Source organism: Grampus griseus (genome assembly GCF_964374135.1).
Source record: "Grampus griseus genome assembly, chromosome: 15".
NCBI lineage: Eukaryota > Metazoa > Chordata > Mammalia > Artiodactyla > Delphinidae > Grampus > Grampus griseus.
This window is the reverse complement of record NC_139009.1, coordinates 19201531-19225927: the sequence shown is the minus strand read 5'-3', so window position 1 is coordinate 19225927 and position 24397 is coordinate 19201531. Positions and strand designations below refer to the sequence as shown.

At 56.8% G+C, this 24397-nt stretch overlaps 1 protein-coding gene across 2 annotated transcripts in view; it reads left to right on the top strand.

The window, feature by feature from the left end:
* The first annotated feature begins 2409 nt into the window (after positions 1 to 2409).
* LOC309833964 (DNA (cytosine-5)-methyltransferase 3A-like) overlaps positions 2410 to 24397 on the top strand; it is a 61504-nt gene continuing 39516 nt past the window's right edge. The window contains exon 1 of one of the 2 annotated variants that reach the window (XM_082672533.1): positions 2410 to 2473. The gene's annotated coding sequence lies outside the window, so the exon portion shown is untranslated. Of the gene's footprint in view, positions 2474 to 2988; positions 3065 to 24397 lie in introns of those variants that run through there. The other variant, XM_082672532.1, reaches the window with a different exon arrangement.

The following is a 24397-nucleotide window of genomic DNA, read 5'->3' as shown; positions in this document are numbered from 1 at the left end:
GTGCCTGAATCCCCAGCCCTGGTCTTCCCAGTTGTCTAAACTCTATACTACTTAATCCTTTTGTTTGTTTAAGGTGGTTTAGGCAGGATCCTGTCACTTGTTTGTTACTACAGATGACCGATGCTGCCCCTCACCCTTGATGATCTAGAGTCCACCAGGATACTGGCTGGGCCGCAGTGGGCCAGACAGAAGTGATGGGGCTGTAGGAGCCCAAAGGCAGATCAATCTGAGCTGGACCCAGTGTGATTTGTCGTCAGAAGGGCCCAGTTGGGTTAGCCAGCATTAACGTGTCTCTTCCTGGGACAGCCTCGAGGGTCCTCCTCATGCCAAAAACGCCGAGGCCAGGCTCTGGAACCAGGCCTGTAGCCACACAGTTGCTTCCTACTGGACACGAGCAAACCCCCCAACATGGTCACCTTGGGCCTTTTGACACCAGCAACACAGACATCCAAGGTCACACATCATGGACTCCCAATGATTTCATCATAAATAGTTCTACTGAATAGAAACGTGCTTTTTTTTGTTGTTTTTGTGTTTTTGACTGCACCACATGGCTTGGGGGATCTTAGTTCCTGGACCAGGTATCGAACCCGGGCCACGGCAGTGAAAGCGCCGAGTCCTAACCACTGGACCGCCAAGGAATTCCCTCCTGAATAGAAACTTGCAGTTGCCCACTTGACCCTGAAAATTTCAGCTTGTTAAGAGTAACTGTAGGGAATTCCCTGGTGGTCCAGTGGTTAGGACCCTGTGCTCTCACTGCCGAGGGCCCGGGTTCAATCCCTGGTCAAGAAACTAAGACCCCACAAGCCGTATGGTATGGTCAAAAAAAAAGAGTAACTGTAATGTTTTAAGGTAACAATAATGATTTCAGAGTCAGATGAAACATGCTTTGAATCCTGGCTCTGCCACTTCCCAACAGTGTGGCTTTGACCGAGCCTCAGTCTCTTCATCTATAGAGTGAAGATAACACAAACTACCTCAGAGGGCTGCTAAGGAACAGGGCCAACCTGGTGCCCGGCGCACAGGAGACACTCAGTAAACTATCGCTGCTATTTGCGGGCAGTATTATACAAGCCCTTAAGGAACGAAGCGGTATCGCAACCATCTTTCTAAACATGGTCCTCCCGTTGGCCAAACTTTAGCATGTCTGTGGTTGCCCATCTTGATGCTGAAAGCAAAGTGGCACAGAACCTGCAATGTACATATTCATTCATCCAAAGCTTATTGAGAACCTACTATGTGCCAAGTGCTGGGCTACAGAGATGACAGAGGTGGTCTCTGTCCTCATGGAAGGAACATCCCAAGTCTCTGGAACTGGCCAGGTGGAGACCACGGATAGCACGGCCTATCACCAGCGGCATGGGGTGACCACTTGAGCGAGGGTGACAGGGAAAAAGGCCGGGACAACTGTGTCGAGAGCGGCCTCTGACCTTGGGGCACAGGGAGTGGGCAGACTGAAGGACCTGGAAGCATTAGAGGACTTCTGGAAGGAAATCTCTTGGATGAAAGGTCAGCTCTGTGTCCCAAAGAGTTAGGTAACTGTTCCTGTGACCCCTGGAGGGTTGAAGTTGGTGGTGGTGGAGGGAAAAGTACGACTGGTTTCAGCAGTGAGGGCCTGGGTGTCCATAAGTGGGATGGTTGGTGCCTGGGGAAGGGAGCACACCATGGCCTGGGGCAGGGAGCTCAGGGCACTGCCATGTAGCTGAAGCACTGGGTGGAATGGGGGTACACAGTGGCAGATGACTGGTGGAGGTACAGGCAGAAGAAAGGAGCCAGGCTGGGGAGTCAGGGGCCCCAGCACCAAGCCCTAGCGGTGGCAGTTGGGAGAGTGATGAGCAGAGGAGTGGCTGTGCTGATGAAAGTAGACAGAGATGCCCCGAGTCAGAAACCTGGAGCCCTGGGAACTCTATGGGAAATGAGAACAACCCTCGCCGCAAAGGGGTGAGTAAGCATGAGGGCGGAGTGTAGGTGTGTGCAGAGAATCTTAGAGCTGGAAGGGATCTTCAATGTCATTTAGTTCCACCCCCGAGCCATGAAATCTTTCAGTCTTCCACTGACCAACTGAGGACACTCAACTCTACTTGGACACCTCAAGGTACGGGGAACTCACTCCCTTAAAGGGGGCTCATCCTATAAAATGCTCGAGCCTCCCAGACGGCCTCGATAGCCTGGCGCCCCGACCTTGGTCCTGTTGAGTGGGCCGGCCTCCACTCGGCGGCGGCACCTGGCGGGGGTGGCGGGTGGCGTGGGGCTTGCGGCGCGGATGGGCCGGCGCTGCTGTCCCCAGCCCCAGTGCTGAGGCAGGCAGAGTGCAGTGGGCTCTGGTGGAGGTCGGGAGAACTGCAGGGCGAAGACCGCCGGGGGCTCCGCGGGCTGCCGGGGGGAGGCACTTGACACCGGCCGCGGGAGAGGAGGGGCTGCTGTCCCTGCGGCCAGTGCTGGATGCGGGGACCCAGCGCAGAGGCAGCTCCAGGTAGCGGGGCGCCCCGCGGGGGGAGGGCTGCCGCAGGCCCCCGGCGGAGTGGCCGGGAGAGCGGCCGAGGCGGGGTTCCTGGGCCCAGCGCAGGGTCGGGGCGCAGCGAGGTCCGGCCCTCCGACTCGCAGCGTGCGGGGAGCCCCCCCCAGCGGGGGCGTAGAGGCCGGGAAGTCGGGCCGAGGGCGCTAGGACCGGCCGCGCGCCCAGGCCGCTCCCGTCGCGGCGCCCCGGGGCCCCCAAGTCGGCGCTGCCTCCCGGGCCGGCTCCGCAGCGCCAGGGCCGGGGCCAGCGCGGCCGCGGGGGGCGAGCAGCGGGCGGAGGCCTGGGCCCGCGGGCGGCCGGAGGGAGGGAAGGAGGAAGGCGGAGAGAAGGGGTGGGAGGGGGGGACCCGGCGGAGGAGGCGGAGAGAGGGAGCGCGACAGCGAGCGGAGGGAGGGAGCGAGCGAGGCAGGCAGGCGGGCCGGGAGGGAGGGAGGGAGGGCGCGCGGGCGGCGGCGGCGGCGGCGGCGAGAGCAGAGGACGAGCCGGGACGCGGCGCCGCGGCACTAGGGCGCGCAGCCGGGCCGGCCCGACCCCACCGGCCACACGGTAATGAGCGCCGCTGCTGGCGGCCCGGGAGGCCGGCCCGGAGGCGGGCGGGGAGGAGGGGAGCCGGGCGGGGGCCACGGCGGCGGGCAGTGCCCGGCTCGGGGCACGCTCCCGGACCCCCGCAACTCGGCGCCGGGCGCTCGCGGAGCCAGGGCTGCGGGCGGCGACGGCGGGCCGGGCTGGCCGGGGCGGCGCGGGGGATTTGAGGGTTTGTTTATGTCCCCGCGGGCTCCACAGGCGCCCCCTCCCGTCCCGCCAGCTCCCGGCGCGTAGCCCCCTCCGCGCCCCCGCCCGGCTCCGGGCTCAAGTTCAAGTCTATACAATGCCGCGGGGGGCCTCCTCCGCCGCCGGCCTCAGCCGCGGTGCCCCGCTAGGCGCTGCCGCAGGGGCCCCGGCCTGGCCGCCCCCGCCTTCCGGGCCCTGCCCCCGCCCCGGGGCCCAACCTGGGGCCTGCGGCCGGGACGCCGGAGGGCGCGGACCCCGACCCGGAATAATCGGCTCCCGCCGCGGCCCGCAGGGAGCGGGGGAGGGGGGCGGGGGCCCGGCCCCGCGCAGGCTCCGCGGTGGCGGCAGAAAATGGCAGCCTGGCACGACCCGGCCCCCCGCCCCTCCCCCCGGCTCCCGGCCCTCCTCGGCCCGGCGGGGCGGGGGACCCGGGAGGCCCCCGGGGGCGGGCCGAGGGGTGATCTGGGGGCCGGACCGGGGAACGCTGCGCAGCGATCTTCCTCCGGCCACCTGTGGCTGGGGGAGCGGGGTGCCAGCGGATCTGGGAGGGGCTGCGGGGGTGGGGAGAGTGCCACTTGGGGGGCACACCTCTCCGCGGAGAGTCGGGTGGCGCGCGGGGGGGACGTCGTGCCTGGCTCCTCCCTGCCCCCGCCGCGGGCCGTGGGAGCCGGGGCGGCGGCGGCGGCGGCGGCGGCGGCGGTGGCGGCGCCGCAGTGTGGGGGCGGGGCGGGGGCGGGCGAAGATCCCGGGCCGGGGCCGCGGGGGCCGGAAAACGCAGGGGTGGGAGCCTCAGGGCCTGGGCCCGGAGCGTGGCTGGTGGGGACGCCCTGGGTCGCCCCCTGCAGCAGCACCCACCCCCCTGCACACACTCAACACGCACGCGGACACACTCACGCACACGCACCCCCGCTGGGCCGGTGCAGACGTGTCCTTGAAAGCTTCGCATCCGCACGGTGAAGGACGAGGCCTCGCCGAGGCTGCGGATCGGGGTCTTCGGCCCCACGTCCCAGCGCCCCGGGAGACCCCAAGCTTCCGAGCCGCAGGCGGCCTCGGTCCGTGTCCCGCCCTCACCCCAGCTCCCCTCCCCCTCCCTCCTCCCTCCCCCTCGGCTCAGACGGAGCTGGCAAGGGTCCAGGGCCCGCCCCTGGCCTCCCCCAGCCCCCCATCGCTGGGGCCCGCGGCCCTCTAGCTGCCAAACTGCTTTTCGCTTTCCTGGAGGCTCCCTTCTTGGGGGCACCCACTCCCTTCCCTCTCACCCCCATTAGTTCCCCCGTTTCTCTGCATCCCTTCTGTCCTTCCTCCACTCTCCAGTGCAAAGGCAGTTGAGTAGGTGTTGGCCCCTTGGGTGGGGAGTGAGGGGCTCACTGGTTCTCAGGGGCTCTCTTCCCCAGCTCGCGAGAGGAGCCCCCTGTGGTTGCACCTTGACCCAAGATGGCGTCCTGTACCCAGCTGGGCAGCTCTGGCCTGTGTCAGGCAGGGAGGAAGGGCCCGGGCCCCAGAGCCACACAGCTCGCCCCCTTCCAAACCAGAAGGGACAGGAGGCTGCAGGAGAAGAGCCGGCCGCCCTGTGACCCAGCTTGCCCCTTGCTGCCGTGCCCAGAGACTGCCATCACCATCCCTGGGGGACTGTTCAGTCTTCATGTTTCACCCTGGGCTGCCAGCGCTGAACCGGCCTCCTGGGCTGGCGGGCTGCGAAGGGATCCTGGGATCAGGTGCTGCTCCGCTGTGCCTCCTCCCTCCCAGGCAGATGTGACAGCTGCAGCCGGGGAAGCTTTTCTCTTTGGGCGATGCTGGAGAGCTAGGACTGGCCTCTGGGATTTGGGGAGCCCAGCTGTCAGGCGGACCCTCTTTGGGCTGCCCCCTCTGCTGGCAGGGGTCGTTTCCTGGTGGTTTCCTGAGCTGCCTGGGTTTGGAGGCTTGGGCTGTTAGGAGTTCCTGCTAGGTTGCTGGGGCAAGGTGGTCCCCCTCTGCTTCCAGGTCCCGTTGAGGCCCTGGTTGGGCTGTTTGACAGGGAGCTCTGTGAAAGCGTGAGTCTGTGTGCGTGTGTGTGCATGTGTGCACATGTGCTGCACGCAGTCAGTGGCCCAGGCAAACTTGTGTGGCGGGTCTGGCACCTGCCCGCCTCCCTTCCCGGGCCCCACTCGTCTGGGCCCTGGCTCCCTCTCCAGCCTCTTGTCCAGCTCCTTGGGGCTTGTCTTCAGCTACTCATCAAATGCACACTTCCTGGCTCGGGTAGACCAAGGCTCTCCTTGTCCTCCTTCCCAGGCTTGTGGGCCTGCAACAGGAAGCCGACCTTAGAGAAGGTGAATTCCTTCTAGACTCAAGGAGTGTGGTCCACAGTGCAAGGGCTGCCCCCCGCCCCCTCCCCAACCCCGGCACTGGAGAAGCAGAGAAGAGGACAGCCATGCCATGTGTCAGGGTGTCTGCGGACGGGATTCCTCTGTGGGGTGAGGGTTGGACTGCAGCTTGAAGGTCCATTCCAGCTTTTAAATTCTATGGCTCTGATTCTAGTGGTGGAATTTCAGACCCAGGAGTGGGGGTGGGGTGGTCTCGCCTCACAGAGATAATCAGGAATGGCTTCCAAGGAGAGGAGGCCTGAGTGAGAGCAGGGCCTCCTGGGGGCTGGGCCTTTGAAAGGAGAGGGTGGGGTGAGGGGTGAGGGCCCTTCAGGAGACAGGTTTGTCACGTCTGACTCCACAGGGAGTGTAAAAGTGCAGCCTCTGGTTAAGCCTTCGCACGTGTGTGTCCTTCTGTAGGTTTACGTGTACACTTGTGTGTGTGCGTAATTTCTGAGGTTTCCTCCCTGAGTCCAGTTTGCGGTGAGCTCCTGCGTTCCTATGGACCTTCTTGAAGCTGAAACTCCAAGCTCCTCATCCTTTCTTGGTCTCTCTGGTGACCAGGCCGCATCCAGGAGCCCACCCAGAGTCATCTATCTCACTAGAACCAGAGATGCTCCCAGTGCTTTCCCTAGCACAGTCACACATCACCGCCATTGGGCCTCTGAAAAAGCCTGCAAGGGAGACAGACAAGCTATAAAATACTTGCCCCGGGTGACCTGGCCGGGAAGAAGCGGGGCCAGGCCTGCCCTCTGGGGAGCTTAGACTGTCTCCTGCTCCAGCTCTCCCGGGCTCCTGCGCTGCGTGTTGGTCTCTCCTCTCAGTTTGTGGTCTCCACGGGACCTTGCCCTGGCCGCCTCTGGTCCCCCATCAGACATTCTGTGGGGTTTCCACGAGTGTCTGCTGGACATCTGTGTTTGCGTCCCTGTCCCCCCCCGAGTGGCAGGCTTGGTGCCCAGCTCTCTACTGCTTGCTACTGCTCTGCCTTCCCCGAATAGCCATTGCCTACTTATAAGCCAGTTCCTTAGGCTCAAGCCTTCCTGAAAAACCTAAATTCTTCCCCGGATTCCATCAAGGCTCCTTTTTGTGGGAACCAGATAGAAAGGGGACTCCGAGAGCAGTCTTGCCAGCTCTCTAATGGCCATCCTTGGCCTGAAACGTTACCATTAGAATCCAAGCCCTAGAGTTTAGGGCTGAAAGAGAACTTGAAGCTCTGAGAACACCTGGAGCTGAGTTGGGGGCTGTTTGGTTGTGGAGCCAGGCCCGGTTTCTTCCAGGGCTGGGAGTGCTACCCAGAGCCCAAGGCCGGAAGGGCCAACTGTGTGCCTGTCACATGTTCCCCTCCCTCGGCACTTCCTGCCACCTTCCACTCGCTTGAGCCTGGGGTCCCTGACTTGGTGCCCGTGTCCTCTTCCCCCATCCCATGCCCCATGGATAGTTGAGTGTGTCTCTGGCCTGTAGCTTGGTGACAGGCAACAGTTAGGGTCACGGAATGGCCTGTGGGAATTGTTTCCACTTCCGTTCTGGTGTCTAATGGATGGTAGTGCCGGTCAGGAGCCCGACTGCCCTTGGAGGCTGGGCGTCTCTGTGGGCCTGTGCACTCTGCTGCTCCTGAGCAGGGCTTAATAGTAAACGAAAGGCGCCAGATTCCTTTCCACTCAAATCTTGAGGGCTCGTTTTCAGTCATTTCTCTCTTTGACTCTCTTCCCTCAAGAAAAAGTTACCAAATCCGAGATCCGTGCAGTGTTGGAGATTCGCGTGTGTGTCTCCAAGCCTGCCTCCCCTTGGCTAAGTGTGTGGGCAAGCCAGGGTGTGGTGCACGTGTGTCTGTGCATATTTCTGTGTACGTGGCCTGCAGCCGCGTGGGGACAGAGAGCCTGGACATGAGCTTGCACATGAGCCTGTCTCCAGGCAGCCGAACAGAGGGCCCCGGAATCAGACGGAGCGGCGTTCGGACGCTTCACAGTTGTGGAATCTGGGGTAGCGCAATTTCTCTGAGCCTCCAAGTTTCCTCACCTGTAACGTGGAAACAAGACCAGGCGCTACACATAGGTTGTTGTAAGGATTAGCTGAGATAATGCCGCTGCCGCTCTTAGCAGAGTGCAGGCGCTCAGCGTTAGCGTGAGTAGCGTCATCATTTGGGCGGCTCGCGTGGCCTGGCACTGCAGGGAGTGCTCTGTGAAGTCTTGTCCACCTTCCTGCCTTTCTTGCAAAATCTTGGACAGATGAGGAAAGTGCTGATTCTGACTGAAAAATCTTCGGAGGTGGGAGGCTCCTCAGTGCCGTTTAGGAGTCCGTTCCAGAGTTTAACAGATCGCACTGTCAACAGGTTGTCTTTGTATCCACCTTAAACCCCTTGTGCTACAGTTTCAGCTCTTTATTCGGATTCTGTCCTGAGTGCAGTCTGTTTGTTGCCCTGTACCAGGGTCTTGCTGGGCAAGACCCTGTGCTGAGCTTTGAGGGGACACACGGTGAGTTTAGGGTGTGCCCAGCTAATTAATGACCACAGACCAAGGTCGAGGGAGAGGGAGAAATAAAACGCTCAAAGGACAGTGAGGTCACAGCCAACTGGAGGGATCAGGAGAGGCTTCCTGGAGGAGGTGGCTCCTGTGATGATCCTCAGAACACAGAGATGGGGCTTCCAGACCAAGGAGAGGAAGCCAGGCTCTCGGGGACAGGGTGGCTGGAGTGTGGCAGAGACTCCAGGGCGGTGAACAGGGCCTCGGAGGCAGCCTGAGGCCCCACGCTGATTTGAGGGGAGTGGGCCCCTGTGCTCTGTAACTCCCGTGTGGCCTGTGGAGAATCGCCTAGAACTTCCCTGCCTGTGGCTGTGAGGGACGGCAGGGGAGACTGAGGGACGAAAGGGAGGGAGGGGAAGGGGCCGGCTGAGCTCATTTGGTATAGGATCTTGATTCCTTTATATTCTGTAGACTAGAGCTTAAGAGCTCAGACTTGGAGGGAAACAGAGCAGGGTTTAAATTACACCAACCCTGGGGGGTCGTGACCATTAAGGGGAACGCCAGCGGGGCAAGGTCTCTGTCAGTGATGGCAATCATGATGTGAATGGGCGGAGGAGGGTCCCTGGCCTGGCCTCGCAGAGGTCTCCGTGCCCCGTTTGTGCATCCCCTTCCCCAGGCCGAGGCACCCCAGCATCCAGAACATTCCTGTAAGGGCTGCAAGCACAGCGAAAGGGGACGTCAGCAGACCCTGACTCCACACTGCCCTCTTCCCTCCCTCCTCCATGTGCAGCTGAACTGAGCCCCCAGCTTGGAGGGGAGGTGCCCGGGCTGGCGGCCATGCCCCTAGGTGTGGCTGCAGGTGCCTGACAGGCCCCGGCAAGGACAGCAAGTGGGCAGGGCCCGCCAGGCCACATCTCCCTTGCTGATCACATAGCAGGCCTGTCTGGAGGACAGCGACAGGGGGAGGAGGTGTGGATACCTGGGGCTTTCCTAGCTGCATCCCAGCAGGGAATGAAAAAATTTTTTCAACTGTAGCTCAGCAATGCCCACTCCCATCCTGCTCTGGTCCCCTCTGACCTCCAAGATTTCTCAGCCTTATTTACATCTGCAATCGGATTCCTATTTTCTCTTTCCTGAGGTCATGGCCCTGCTCACTGTCATCCTTATTGATCTTCCCTCTCTGTTTCTGTTTCAAATGTCAAGGTCATTTTTAATTCTGAGCAGTTGTTAGCTGCCCCCGTTTGGGTGGAGGAGGGGATGGAGGACCACCTCTCACAGCTCGTAACTGGAGGGCTGCAACTTGGGTGTCCTGACTCCTAATCTAGTGCTCTTCCTGCTTTGCGGCTATGGGGACGGATCCAGGGGTCAGTGGGGAAGATGTTCCAGACCTAATAGATCAGCTAGAGCCCGGTGTGCCAGCGGTCCTTCCTTGAAAAGGTTAAAAGATGCTCAGAGGGGACATTATGGGACGGTGGGGTCAGATCTGTGGCTTACTGAGCCATGGGTCGAATGAGGGCCCTATCATGGTGAATGTCCGGGAACGCCTGGGCTGGGAGGCTGGGGGACCTGGGAGCCTGCCTTCCCTCAGAGGTTCCCCAGAGGACACCAGGAGGGGCAGGCGAGGGCGCTCGGGCCCATGCCAGGCGGCCGGGATCCTCCGGCACTCCAGCAAGCAGAACCTATTGGCAAGGGGCTTCTTGAGGAATGGTCCTTTGTGATTAATTTTGTAGATTCTGAAAGGATACCTAAATTTGTGGATAAAGAGGAATCTAATCAGATTCTCCCAGTGGCTTTGAAATGAGATGGGAAGCGTGTCTATTCTGACATGTTAGATGTCCCTGATATGGTGCAGAGTGTGATCTCATTTTCGTAAAATTCCTTTAAAATACACGCCAGTGTGCACACTTATAGGCTAGCAGATGCTTAGAAAAAGTCGTTCTGGAAGGATAACCCAGCAAACGTGTCAGCAGAGGCCTTGCCACTTTACTTTATACACTTTCGTAACCTTTGCAAAAATATAAAGGCGCATGCATTCCTTTCTTAATGACCACAACAAAAATAAAACCACACTTTTAAAGCTTCTGGATAAGAACTTATAAAAATTTGAGTCACCCTTGGGCTGGAAGGGTGGACTCTTTTATACTGGATACGAAACTGGCTTGGAGACTGACAGCAAAGGGTGGGGCTACTCAGGTACTTGTCTTTTCTGGAAAGGTTGCAGGGAGATTTATTGCAGACCCTGAGGTCTCCAAGCGAAGGCCTGGCCTGGTAGGGATTGGGTGAGAGTGGAAAACAGGCAGCTGGCAGCACCCCGGTTCACTCCAGGGCAGCAGACCAAGTTCGCTTTATAGGACGGTGACTGGAAACTCTCAGTTCTGACCCAGGATGGGAAACAAATCATTGAGGATCTTCCCTGAAGGCTTCAATCTCGTTGCTGTTGTGACCCAAATGGTCTCGGTGTGGACCTCAGGTGACCCAGCCCTGGCATGGCCTGGGGAGCCATGTGCAGGGAGGACAAAATGGGGCTTCAGGAGGCCCCTCCAGGGGTGGAGGGGATGCCTGGGAAACTCGTCTGGCATGTGGGCTCAAGCTGTGCCTGCCTCTGTGATCTGGAGGCCCAGGAGCAGGTGGCAGTGACCCAGGTGACAGGGTGGAGAGGTGAGGAGGGGCAGATATAAATTCCTCTGCCTGTTGCTTGGCAACAGTGCCCACCTCCCCCTTCCACAGTCCCGTCCCCCAGCCACTGCCCATGGGCGCCATCTTGGAGCTTGCTTTGCCCTCTGAGGCTGCCCCTGGTAAAGACAGCAGGAGAAAGGGTTATGTGGACTTCTCTGGCCCCGCCCCGCCCCACTCCGCCCCTGCAGTGAGGCAGGAAGATAAATAAAAGGACAAGAGCTGGTCCCTCTGCAGACCGCCCCCTGCCCCAGGCTGCTAGGGGACAGACGTGCAGTGCAAAGAAGTGACCGCAAGGCAGGCAGACCTTGATTTGCATCTCAGCCCTGCTACTACCATAGCTACAGAGGGACCTAAAAGTCTCTGAGCTGCGGGATTTTCATCTGTGAATCAGGGATAAGAATCACATTCACATCTTGCTGGTATTGCTTGAATCAAATGAAATACGGTGTGAAAACTGTCAGCGCTGCGCCCAGCACATAGTAGGTACTCAGGAGGTGTGAGTTCTTTTTCTCTGAGTCGGGTCAGGACAGGGCTGCATGAGGGTGAATCTGGGGACCTGGTGAGGTGACCCCGTTGGAGGCCGCCTTGCCTTCCAAGACCCCACAAATGTTGCCTGTCATCATCATCACCCCTTAGGGGTCGCAGGGCCTCCACTTCCTTTGTAAAGCCACGCTTTGGCTGGTTGATCTCTGAGTGCTCCGGCCAGCCCCGGCCATCTGCTCTCTGGGCCTTGAATCTTGATGTACTCCTGTCAGTTTCCTGAGAGTCCAAGCCCAGTGGGGACTCAGTAGGTCCCCCAAGCCCTGGGCCCTCGCCCTTCCTGCCCTCTGCTCTCTTTGGGTCCAGAGCAGGCAGTGGCCTCTCCTCTGGTTGCTGGGCCTGCTGGCAGGGCTGGCTCTGCCCCCTGGCCCACAGGCATGGGAGGGTCTTGACCACAGCCGGGCCTGGGAGCTGGCACACAGCACTGGTTCCTAATGGTTTTATTACCAGCAACAATGTGGTGCTTGTTGCCATCCTCTCACAGGCCTGTGGTTCCCAGCCCAACTAGTGGTGGCCTGAGGGCCTGCCTGGTACTGGAAGCCCAGCTGGAAAGCCCAGTGGGGCAGGGCAATTGCCTCTGCATTTTCTTTTGTCAACACCCTCTGTGCAGCCTGGACTCTGAGATAGCGTGGTGATATGCTGGGGCCCCAAGCTGGCAGGCCTGGCAGCTCTTGAGTTTTCTCTCCAGAGGGCCCTTGCTTCAGCTTCACAGATAATGTTTATCTATTCATTTATTAAAGACCTACTATGTGTCGGGCACTGGCTACAAAGATAAGAGAGACTGAGCTGGTTCTCAAGGACCCCGCAGGGGAGATGAGAGTCTGGCAAGGTGACCATTACATCGTAGGTGGGTGGAGAGAGCTCTGCAGCGTGTACCTGGAGCATTACGGGGGCTCAGAGAAGGGACGTCTCATTCAAGGGGGGAGGGAAGAGCAGGAAAGGGTTTCTAAAGGAGGTGAGGCTGGAGCTGAGTCTCAAAGCGTAGGGGGCAGTTAGCCAGGTGGTCCAGGGCATTTTCTCCCATGATGTGGTGGGAGTGATGGGATATGGGGGATCATGGGATGTGAGGCTGGAGGGCTGGGCCGAGCTGGACCACGGAAGGCCGGGATGTTACCCATTCGTCGACGTTGGCCTTGGAGTAACGTGTCCATATTTGCGTCTGAGGAAGGTCATCCCGGGGCGTCAAGGAGGAGCACTTGGGCAGCTGAGGCTGGGGTCGGGGAGCCCAGGCAGAAGGCTGGTGCAGGAATCCAGGGGAGCCGCAGTGCAGGTGTGGAGGAGGGCTGCTCTGTGAGGCATTTAGGTGGGAGTGACTGGGTGATGGAGAGGGTGAGGGGAGCTGGCTCAGCCCGCCGCGTGGGTGGAGGTGCCGTCCGTCCGCTGAGAGGGCTCGGCTGGAGGGAGTCTGGGAGAGATCTTCCCGTGGGAGGCAGGGCTGGAGTTGGGACTTGAGGGTGGCTAGGATTTGTGCAGGCGGAGCCTGGGCTGGGCCGGGCTTGCAGAAGAGGGAGGGCCTGTGTCACCAGGCCTGGATGTGGGGACGCAGGAAGGCGCAGGGTCCAGGTGATGGATTAGAAAGGCAGGCGCATTTTTTTCCGTAACTGGTAGCAATCCCTGCAGATTTTTCAGGACGGAAGTAACGTAACCAGGCATTTGTGCCACGTACATTGGGCATACTGATGTTTGGGGGGGGCTTGAGCAGGGCTTCTGCTTCTCAGGTGCTCCCCCGAAAGATGAGCTGCAAGGCCTAGACCCTGTTCCTCAACTCCCTGCTGCACAGCCTGGGCCGAGTGTCATCACCCTCTGACAGTGGTATGTGAATTGCAAAGTTGCCATCGCCCTGGGTTTAGAGGCAGGTCTGCCAGTGTAGGAGGGGATGAGATGGGCACAGCAGTTTTGGTAAACAAACAGAAAAGAAACAAAAACTGTTTCTCTAAAGTAGGAATGTGAGTCTTTTGTGTGTCACAGGAAGAGCTGTTTCCAAAGAATTTCTAGAAAAGTGGCGTGAACCAGGTCAGCATCACTGAACCCGGGCAGAGGCAAGAGGCGGCAGGGCATTGTGCCAGGGCCACCAGGCTCGGTGCTGAACAGACAGTGGTTTCACCTTGGCCCTGCCACCTCCTAACTGAGTCCTCCTCAGGAAGATCGCTTCACCTCTCTTAGCCTCAATTTTGCCGTCTGCAAAGTGGAGACAACCTTCCAGACTTGTGTCATTTGTTTGTTTGTTTGTTTCAAACACTGCTTCTTGCCCTAAACTTGGATATTTTGTGTCATGTGTCTTTTAAAAGAATCCTTCTACAGTTGGCCTCCCTGGTATTTGCGGATTAAAATTCAGCTGTGCCTGGTCCCTGTCTGGCGCTGAAGAGGCACAGCCCCCCACCGCGCACGCCCCTCTTCCCCTGTCTCACATGCCAAGTTTCCTCTTGCTCTTTGCCTCCCGAGAGGCCTGACCCCCCCCAGTGGGTTTTGAGTTCCATGTTCCTGGGAAGCTCCACTTACCATGTTCCATTGACTCTCTTGTTCCCCAAACCTGGGTCACCCCAGTGTATTTGAAGAGCATCTGCTGAGCTAAATGGGAACTAGGGGAGGAGGTCAGTTCCTTGTCTCTTTTTAATGGAGGGGAGGGTCGGGTCTGTGTAGAGCTGCCCATGGCTGTGTGGAGAGCAGAGGACGAGGGAGGGAGAAGCTCTGACCCATCCAGGGCCTGGGCGGACCACGGCTAGGACCTTGCCCAGTAGCTGGCTTCTGTGCCAGGGAAAGGGGTGCAGGGCCCTGGTGGAGTCTGGGAGATGATCTCAGGGTGACCTCGGTCTGGATGGGGAGGCCAGCTTCCTCTGTGATCGGGCACACGTGGTGGCCATTGGGCTGTTTTGTGGCCCCTGTGACATGCAGCCATGGCCACGGGGAGACCTTGGAGGCATCTCTGCTCTCCGGAGGAGGCTGGGTGGGAAGCTAGCTCCTCAGCGGGGGCTCCTGTGGAGGTGGCGTTGGCGAGAAGGCCTGGGCCGGAGTCAGGCTGTGCCTGGCTGGGGGTAGGGTGGGTGGGGACCACTGTCAACTTGAGTGCGGAAACCAGTGTTTCCCTGGTTGGTACAGACCTGCGCTTGTACCCCTGTCACAGGGGCACCCTCTGGAAGCTGGTGTGTGTGGACCGAGGGTGTGGTGGTGTAATCACACGGAATGTACAGCATAATTAATCCGGCATACCCTTAATGGCATGCAGAATTGTGCTGCATGCTAATTAGGTGTACATGGTGAGCAGTTCACGTAACGTTTTTGTAATTGTTATTAGTTTTGCAGAGGCAAACTGAGCTTATGTGGTTTGTTTCTTCTTGCTGCGTTAGTTCTCTAGCACAGGCAATTCCTAGCTCTTGGAGGAATTCTACTGCAAATGTTTGTTTGTAGGGCAATGTTTTGTATTTTCTCTCAGAACAATGTTATGAATGGTTATGAGGTTCCCAAGCTGGTTTCCAAATGCCTCTTTGGCCCACACTTTAGGTGAAATGTGCGACGCGTATGCGGGGAGGCCTCGCCTGGGATCCTCCTGCTTCAGGTTCCTGGAGCCTGCCTGCATGTGTGTGTGTGTGTGTGTGTGTGTGTGTGTTTGCGCACACAAACATGTCTGTCTGCATGTGTCTGTGTATGTGAGTGTGCCCGTGTGGGTCTGTGTCTGTGTCTCTGTGTGTGCCTCTGACCCCTGAGGCCACAGTGGCAGGTTAAGGGTGCTGGTAAAGAGGTTATTTATTCTGGTTGCGAAGGCCCTTGCGCTGGGGGATTAGGGGAGGCCTCGCGGCATTAGCTGGGAGAGAGGACACTGGGTCAGGCCACAGCAGCCGTTCAGGAGCCAGCGAGAGCCATTCCTGGGCGTTGTCTGAAGTGAGAGTCTAGGTTTCTTAAGGACACTTTACTGGCCTTTCACCCTAATTAATGACATACTTTTTTCTTTTTGAATTTTTGCATTTAATTTTATTTATTTTTTTATACAGCAGGTTCTTATTAGTTACCCATTTTATACATATTAGTGTATCTATGTCAATCCCAGTCTCCCAGTTCATCCCACCCCCACCCCCACCCCTGCCGCTTTCCCCCCTTGGTGTCCACACGTGTGTTCTCTACATCTGTGAATGAGGTACTTTTTTAAAAAAATTCATATTTATTGAGCGCCTACCATGTGCCAGGTATCACGCTAAACACTCGACTCAAATTCTGTCATATCTTAAAATAGACTCAGGAGGTAAGGACTCTCATTGTGTGGTTTGGTAAAGTGTGGCCTGCGTCTGAGCGGCAGAGGTTTGAGGTGGGTTCCGGCTGAGCCCCCTTAGGGCTGAAGGGGTGGATGAACTGCACCAGGGCCCCCGGGCCAGAGGCTAGTGATTCTGGGATGTGCTACCCAGAACCCTGGGTTCTTCCTCCTCTCGGGCCCCCTTTCCCCCCTGCAAGTGGTTTGGTTTCGGTTGGGGCAGAGAGTGAGGAGAAAGCAACCCAGGGAGCAGCAGGTGGTTCTGACAGCAGTGGGTTCTTTCATGCACTCTTGGGTGGGCAGGGGCTGTGCTCCAGCAGCAGCTCCCAGACCCTGAAGACTCTTTGGGGGACCTCCTGGTTTGGGCCCGGGAGGGGGTCAGCTCTGTGGCCTGGGAGGAGTGTGAGAAGGTGCGGGCGGGGGAGCATCGCACGGATGGTATGAGGAGAGAGTGGCCCCAGGCAAGCGGGGGACCAGCTTCCAAAGGCCTGGGTGGGTGGGAGGCCGGCTGTCCCCGCTTCCCATGGTTCACAGACACCCTGACCTAGGTCCCTCACGACCCCCGGCACCCTGGGCATCTGGGGGCTGGCTGAGCCTGCGGACCCCGTAGCAGGCGCACGTCCTGGCCTGGGGCAGGTGGAGCAGGGCCCTTCCCGTTGGCACACTGCCTTGGGGAGCTCTGGCAAGCGACCCCTAGAATGAGCTTGTGGGGGGTCCCTCGAGGCACCGCAGCGCCGTGCTGGCGATGTTGCGGCTGCCTGGGAGTGATTTCACCCCCTCCTCTCTGCCTCAGGGGTCAGGCGGAACAGGGAGACCAGGGAGGGCCGGTGGCAGAAGAGCAGGGTGCAGGACATGACTCTGACCTCATCTGTTTCAGAAAACACACACATCCGTCTACACGAGAAAAGCCAAATGACTACGCAACAAACTGGTTAAAGACCCCTGGGAGGGTGGCTGAGGAGGAGCGGTAGGGGGTGGGGGTCCTGAGGGGTGGGGAAGGGGGCTGGGGGCCCTCTGGAAGGAGCCCCCCCTCGTGGAGGAGAGAATGCTGTGAACGTAGACACAAGCGTGTGGGAACAGGGGATGTGAGCTGGGGGCCTGGAATGATGGAGTCAGCTAGGCGAGGTGGGGGCCAGGTCAGAGCAGTAGGCTGAGGCCAGACTCGGAGAGCCAGCAGTGTAGGACCCGACCAGAGTTCAGATCTTACAGTGTGTGAAAATCACTGGCATCATCGGGTTTTTAAAAATAACAGCTTTATCGAGATATGATTCATATACCATACAATTCGCCCATTTAAACTGTGCGATTCGATGGTTTGTAGTGCGTTCACGGAGCTGTGCAGCCATCACCACAATTTCAGAACATTTCCATCAGGCATCGTAGGTTTGATTGAGGAAGCCGTGTGTGGAAAACCTTTGCCAAGAGGCTGGGGTGGGAGAGAGGGACACAGAGGCGGTGAGACGCGTTACAGGGTAACTGCCGAGGTCTAGACCTGTGGTCCCGAGGGCCTGGAGGGCAGGGGTGGAGAATAGGGGCCCGAGGATCAGGTGCCTGGTGCAACGTGGGGACTGAGGGGGCAGGTGGGACCTGAGTTCTCTGCGGGGTTTCGGGCTTTGGCAGCTGAGGGGAAGGTGCTGCCGCCTCCACGTAGAGAGAGGAGACATGAAGCATCTGGCTCTAGAAGAGTAGGGTTGTAGGCAACTGCAAGCCATCCAGGTGGGGATGTCCAGAGAATAAAGCTGGAGGCCTTGCAGTGGGAAGTCCGCACCCATTTAAGCCCACGTGTCTCAGCAGAGGAGAACCTAGGGTACAGCTGGACCACAGCGGGACCCGAGAGGGGTGCCCACTGGGCAGCAGTGAGAGCAAGACCCCAGCCAGCCAGGAGAAAGAGCAGAGGGGCCCGAGGGCCAAGAGCTTGGAGCCAAGGGGGCAGAGGGAGCCAGAGAATCCCCTTGTTTGTGAACTTGCAGGGGTCTCCTGTCCACCCCAGTGCCCAGCTTGGCAATGACACTCAATGAGGGATCGCTGGGTGAGTGCTTGAAGCAGGGAATGATTAGCCGGCAAGGAGGCTGAACTGAGCTCAAGGACGCCAAGGATGGAAAAGGCTCTTTGAAGCCGTGGGTGACTGTATCTGTCAGGGCCGACTCAGGAGACAGGAACCACATAGCGATTTGAACAGGCAAAGTTTAATATAAAGACTTACTAATGATAACAGGAGATTGGAATATTGGGAGATTGGCTAAGAAGTAAAAAGATCTGCAAAGAACACAGAAATAGCATATAGGAGAACAGCAGCTACACCCAGGGCTGCCATGGAGCGCCCAAGGAAGAGGCCCCCAGGGCTGAGAACGTGGCCTTGATGCCCCTGGCTCCCTGGGTGACGGGGAAGTCACTGTGGTGCCACGTTGGCAGGACTTGCTGGAAACCTGCCCCCGGGACTCACTGGAAGTCCATCCTTCTGGGTCCCAAGGAAAGTTGTTCATGAGGAAGTATCTTGCTGGAGGTACAATGCTTCTAAACCACCCAAAAGGAGTATTGGGTGAAGCTGCTGGCTGCTCGCGACTGTCGAACACTGCTGGAGCCAGGTGCTGGGGAAGCACCCTTGCTGCAGGCCAGGCACGGGAGAAGCTGTGACTCGACAGGCCTGGCCACTAGGGGAGCCCCAGGGGCAGCAGGATCTGACTGCTGGAGCAGTTGTATACGATGCAGAAATCCTTCAAGAGAGCACACTGGTTCTAGGAAAGAAAACTCCTCCTCCTTCAATGTCTCTCCAGTGCCCTCTACTGAGGGAGTTTGATGTCATGCCAGCTGGCAAAGGGGACATATTTAAGGGGCCTAGCTTCATTTTCACAGAGCAGGCAATGAAGGGTGAATAAACTAACTGGCACAGTCTGCTGCTTGGGCTGCACAGCTTGCATCTGCCCCCTTTTACACACATGTGGGCTCCCCTACCACAACCAAATAGTTGTATTTCTACCTACCAAGACACAGCTATCCTGCTTCCCGTTCTTATCCTGTCTCCCAAATGAGGCGTCCCAGCACTTATTGTATCAATCACTGTCTACATGAGCAACGCCTCACATTCAGTCGCAGTCTCACTGAATATTCTGTTACCTAAAGACTAAACTGTAACGTTAACTTCTAACAATTTGTATATAAAATATAAATAATGGGAAGATGAAGGAAAAAGAAGAAAAGTGTTACCATGTACAAATAAACACACATCTATATCAAGTAAATAGAAAACATGCAAAACTACTATAGTTCTCATTTCTATATTTGTTCACAAGACCACGTTTGCCCTCCGGCTTCCTTCTCCCATTTCCCATCCTGCATCTCCTCTGCACTCAGCTGGCACCTCAGCAGGGCAGGATTCTTTTACCTGGTGGAGTGACCCAAACCCTGATTCCTGAAGGATCTGAATCCTCGGTTGTCCTGCCTTTTCTTTTCTCGGTTCCTGTAGTTTTTCATTAACCCTTACTTTGGGGCATGGAGGTTCTAAGAGGTACCTGAGAGAATCCTCTGATTCCAGAAATTATCTTCCTGGCCCAATTTCTCCTTGGTAACTAGGATCAATCACTCCAGCTTGTGGAGTAACTCCTTTCTGTCTGTTGGTTCAGCGGCATTAAGGGGGTCCCCAAAAGCCAGGTCAATGACTCGTCTTCCAGTGGAACCATTGCGGTGTCCTCTTGGCAGGCAGCATTCAGAGCCCCTAAACCTTGTCAGAGATGCGGGAGTGGAGTGGGGACCAGATGCAGGGGTCAAGGGGAGAGTAAGTGAAGAGGCTCTGGAGCTGGCACGTGTGGACCGTTGTTTAGAGGAGGCTGGAAGGGCCAAGCATCACACAGGTGTGGACCGTGGGCCACCTCGGCTTGGGGGGAGGGGAGGACAGAATCAGACCCAGGCTCATGGCCGTCCAGACAGCAGGCCCCGCCAGGGTCCACATGGCTGATTCTCGTGTGGACTGTCAGCCTGGACCCTGTGCCCTGCGTCCTGGGGCGTGGGGAGCCCATCGACTGCCCCCGCACACACGACCCCGACCCCCAGCAGGGCTCCTGACTCACCACGTCCGGAAATGCATGCTCCTGTGCGGAACTCTGTAGTGGCTCATTTTGGCTCGAACAACTTCAGCTCCTTACCAGTGTCTATTTTGGGTACAAACCTTTTTTTTTTTCCTCTCCTCCCCGCCTTTGGGGCTGTGTCATGGTAACCATAAGTGTGAGCAGAGGAGTCTGATTCAGCTCGGCTCTGCCAGTGTGGCCACCATAATGGCAGCATTTGGTGTGATTAAAAACGCTCACGCTGGTGGTGCTCTGGCCTCGAGGGTGGTGTGAGAGCCACAAGTCATCTTGTTGTGACTTCAAAGCCAGACAGATGGGCTTTGAAGTGGGGAACAGGATGGCAGGATTGCTGGCCCGTCGCCAGTGGCTTTTGGTATTCTACGGGCAGCTGGTGATTTGGGTGGGAAGGACGTTTCTGGAAGTCAGAGTCACGGTATGATGACACGCATCTCCCTCGTGTTGAGAGAGAATGAGCAATCAGAAAGTGGCACTGGGACCTCCCCCTCCCCCTCATCCAGCCCCGGTCTTGTGACCAAGGGTGGGGGAAGATGTGGCAGATAAACATCTCTGTCTGGGAGGCTGTGATGTCTCCTCTCGGCTTTCTGCTGCCCCCAGCTTACCAAGCTTATCACCACCCTGGCAGATGCTTGGGTGGTATGGGGCACAAGATACTCTCACGTCTTCTGTCGCCCACAGGACTCATTTGCACCTCCTCCTAAGGTCAAATAGGAAATTCAGCCGTGACGCTGTTATCTACAGGCTGGTGTCACATCAGGGGCACGGAGAGCTGATCTGGGGTCTGTGTTACTCGTGCTCATCCGTGACCGGGTGTCGCCATGTTTGTAAGGACTCTTAAGTTAGATGGACCTGGACTCAGAATCCTGCCCTGGGACTTTCGACCTGCACTACTCTGGAGAGGTAATTAACCTCTCCAAGCCTCAGCTTATCCTTCTATAAAATGGGAATAATAGTAGAACCAACTTCATAGACTTCATAGGTTGGTTATGAGGATGAGACGGGACAATGCATGTCCCTTAGCACAGTGCTGGACACACGGTAGGCGCTCAGTAAATAGTAGGATGAATAAACGAATGAATGACTCCCTCATCGGCAGGGCACTGAACACGATGATTAGAAGCTTGGACTGCCTGTTACCACCCTTCCCCTGCCCTCACGGCCCACAGGCCTCACCAGGAAAGGGAGACTAACTGGAAACTTTGTTTTCTGATCAATTCCTTGGGAAAGTTAACATGTTTACAATGGTCACGTGCTAATGTAAGAGATCATGATGAAGTGGAAAACTGGGGGCTTCAGCGGGGGAAGGACCTGGGTTTGTATCTGCTTCCTCCACCCGTGAACTGTGGGACCTTAGGCAGCTTTGCTAGCCTCTCCATACCTCATTCTTCTCATCTAGAAAATGGGGATAAAAATAGTCTCCACTTCAGAGGGTTGGAGTGAGGTGTGAGGATGTACAAGATGTTGAAATTGTAAAGCTCTTTTCACAGGGCCTGGCGGGTTGTAAGAATCGTAATCAGTACAAGCTCCATTTGAGTGAAGTACACTCACGGGCACTCCAGGGATGTCAACAAAGGAGAGAAAACTGTGGGCTGGGTTAGTCAGGGACTAATAATTTTGAAAATTTATTGAGTATATTCTTTGTGTCAGGCACTCTTGTTGGCATGTTTCTTTTTTTTTTTTTTTTTTTGGCTGCCTTGGGTCTTCGTTGCTGCCCATAGGCTTTCTCTAGTTGCAGCGAGTGGTGCGTGGGCTTCTCATTGCAGTGGCCTCTCCCGTTGCGGAGCACAGGCTCCAGGCGCACGGGCTTCAGCAGCTGTGGCTCGCAGGCTCTAGAGCACAGACTCAGTAGTTGTGGCACAGGGGTTTAGTTGCTCTGCGGCATGTGGGATCCTCCCGGACCAGGGCTCGAACCCGTGTCCCCTGCATTGGCAGGCGGACTCTCAACCACTGCGCCACCAGGGAAGTCCCATGGCATGTTTCTTAAAGCAAATAATTTTAATGTTATTTCATCCATTCTATTTTTTTTTTTTTTTTTGGCCCTGCCGTGCGGCTTGCAGGATCTGAGTTCCCTGACCAGTGAGGGAATCGAACCTGGGCCCCCTGCAGTGGAAGTGTGGAGTCCTAACCACTGGACCACCAGGGAATTCCCTGTTAGCATTTTTAATACATCTCACTTTAATTCTCACAACAGGCCTGTGAAGTGGCAAGTGTTATTTCCCCCATTTTACAGCTGAGAAAACTGATGCACAGTTATGCCTCAGGTCACACAGCTGACGCTAATACAGACAGAATTTGAACCCACGCAGTCGGGCCTCCCAGGGAAGACTTCAGGAGGTTGAGATTAGTATATGAGTCAGGACCGTCAGCCGCAAGGCACAGACTCACTCACACCAAAGTAGGGAAAGTCTCACATTACCGAGAGGTTCAGAGATGCCCTGCCTCCAGGTACAGCTGGGTCCGGGGGCCCAGACAATGGCCTCAGTGTTCCAGCGTCTATCTCCATCCCTCAGGCAAGCTTTCCCCAATGCAGCCAGCAGCTCCTGACCCACGTCCCATCACGTTAGCATCGTTCCTTTGCACCAAAACGCTCCTGGGGGGCCTCTGATTGGCCCCGCCTGGTCACACGCTCACTCTGTGACTAGGGTGAGGGGTGGGGTCGGCACAAACACCACAAAACCCCACTGGGAAGGAGGGGAAGGTAACTAGATCGAAACCAGCAAAGTCCACTGCAAAAAGGGCAGACTTCAGCTAGAGGGGTGAAGAAGGACCTGGTGCGGAGACGGTCAGATATTTTTCAGCAATTCAAAGAGAGGACTTGAGATGGAGCCGGAGGGGCTCTTATGGTGGTCACATTAGGGTTGTTTTTGATGGAGGAAGGATCTGGGTTTGTGGGCAATTACGGTTTTGTTTCTGGAAGGGGATGATTCCTCGCCGGCCCTTGTTGAGGTGAGACTGGGGCGACGATCTAGTCGGTGCTGGTTGGAGCAGGCTTGGAAGTGAGGCTTTGGGGTGATTGATTGGCTCAGGGGGTGCTGATGGGGTTGGGATCGGTGAGGAGGGTGGGAATGGTGCTGGGGACGGTGTGGTGGCAGAGGTGGGAGGTGACGCAGCAGGACAGTCTGGAGGCTTCGGGAGATGGTTGAATTGTGGGTCTTGGGTCTGAGATGGACTGATGAGCGAGCTGAGCTGTGGTTAGGGATGTGGGCAGCAATGGCATGTCGACGTGCAGTTAGGGGGGAACATAAGGGAGGTGCACCATGCTGCACATGGGCTGGACTTGGTGGAAATGATGTGTTGCGAGAATTAAACATTTCGTGAGGGATGTGATGGTGGGGCGGGGAGGGAGGTACCACTTTTAGAGCGGATGATGGAACTCTGTGTGGGGGTGAGGAGCTGATGATGGGTGTTCTGTGGGACGTGACGGTTTCGTAGCGTAACAGAGGTGGAAGGACTTAGCTGCACTCTTATGGAGGAGGATGGAGGCCAAACCCATCCAATGGTTGCAGCTGGATGTAAGCCCTCATTCCCAGACCCATTCTCTCTTTTAAAAAATTACTTTTTATCTCTTCACAGTATTACATGCATATAATTTAAGAAGTAAACAGGACTAACATCTCTTCACCAAATGCAGTTGTTCCTTGTCTCCTTCCACCTTCTTCTTCTCAGAGGCAACCACTTTTAGCTGTTTCTTCTAGCGATTTTGCATCTCATGGGTCTGAGTAATGTTCGTATTTTTGACTCTTCCATTGTAGACATTTTCCATTGATTTCCTATTTGGTAAATAAGAATTTAGCTCTCTTATATGGCCCACCATGACATTCTACCCAGCCAACCCCCTCAGTATTTCTCATGGTAGACATACTATCAATAATACCTTACCAGGGGTCTTCCCTGGTGGCACAGTGGTTAAGAATCCACCTGCCAGTGCAGGGGACACGGGTTCGAGCCCTGCTCCGGGAAGATCCCACATGCCACGGAGCAACTAAGCCTGTGCACCACAACTACTAAGCCTGCGCTCTAGAGCTCGTGCGCCACAACTACTGAGCCCTTGTGCCGCAACTACTGAAGCCCACGCGCCTAGAGCCCGTGCTTCGCAACAAGGGAAGCCACCGCAATGAGAAGCCCCCGCACCGCAACGAAGAGTAGCCCCCGCTCGCCGCGACCAGAGAAAAGCCCGCGCGCAGCAACGAAGACCCAACGCAGCCAAAAATAAATTAAATAAATAAATAAATAAATAAATAGTACCTTACCGGTGTTCTTTCAAAAATGTCTTACGCCTATAATAATATACATATATGTATGCGTGTAGCAGGCAGGATAATGGCCCTGCAAAGACGGCCACATCCTAATCCCCTGAACCCGTGAACGTGTCACCTTATGTGGCAAAAGAGACTTCACAGATGTGGTTAAGTTAAGGATCTTGAGATGGGGAGATTTATCCTGGATCATCTGGGTGGGCCCAATGTCATCATCAGGATCCTTGAAAGTGAAAGGCAGAGGCAGGAGGGTCAGAGTAATGTGATGGGAGAAAGACTGGCCATTGCTGGCTTTGAGGATGGAAGGGAGCCAGGAGCCAAGGAATGCACGCAGCCTCTCGAAGCTGAAAAAGTTAAGAAAATGGAACCTCCCCAGGGCCTGCAGAAAAGCATGCAGCCCGCCAACACCTCGATTTCAGCCCAGTGACGAGAACCATTTTGGACTTCTGACTTCCAGAGCTGCAAGAAACAAATTTGTGCTGTTTTAAGCCATTAACTTTGTGGTAATTTGTAACAGAAGCA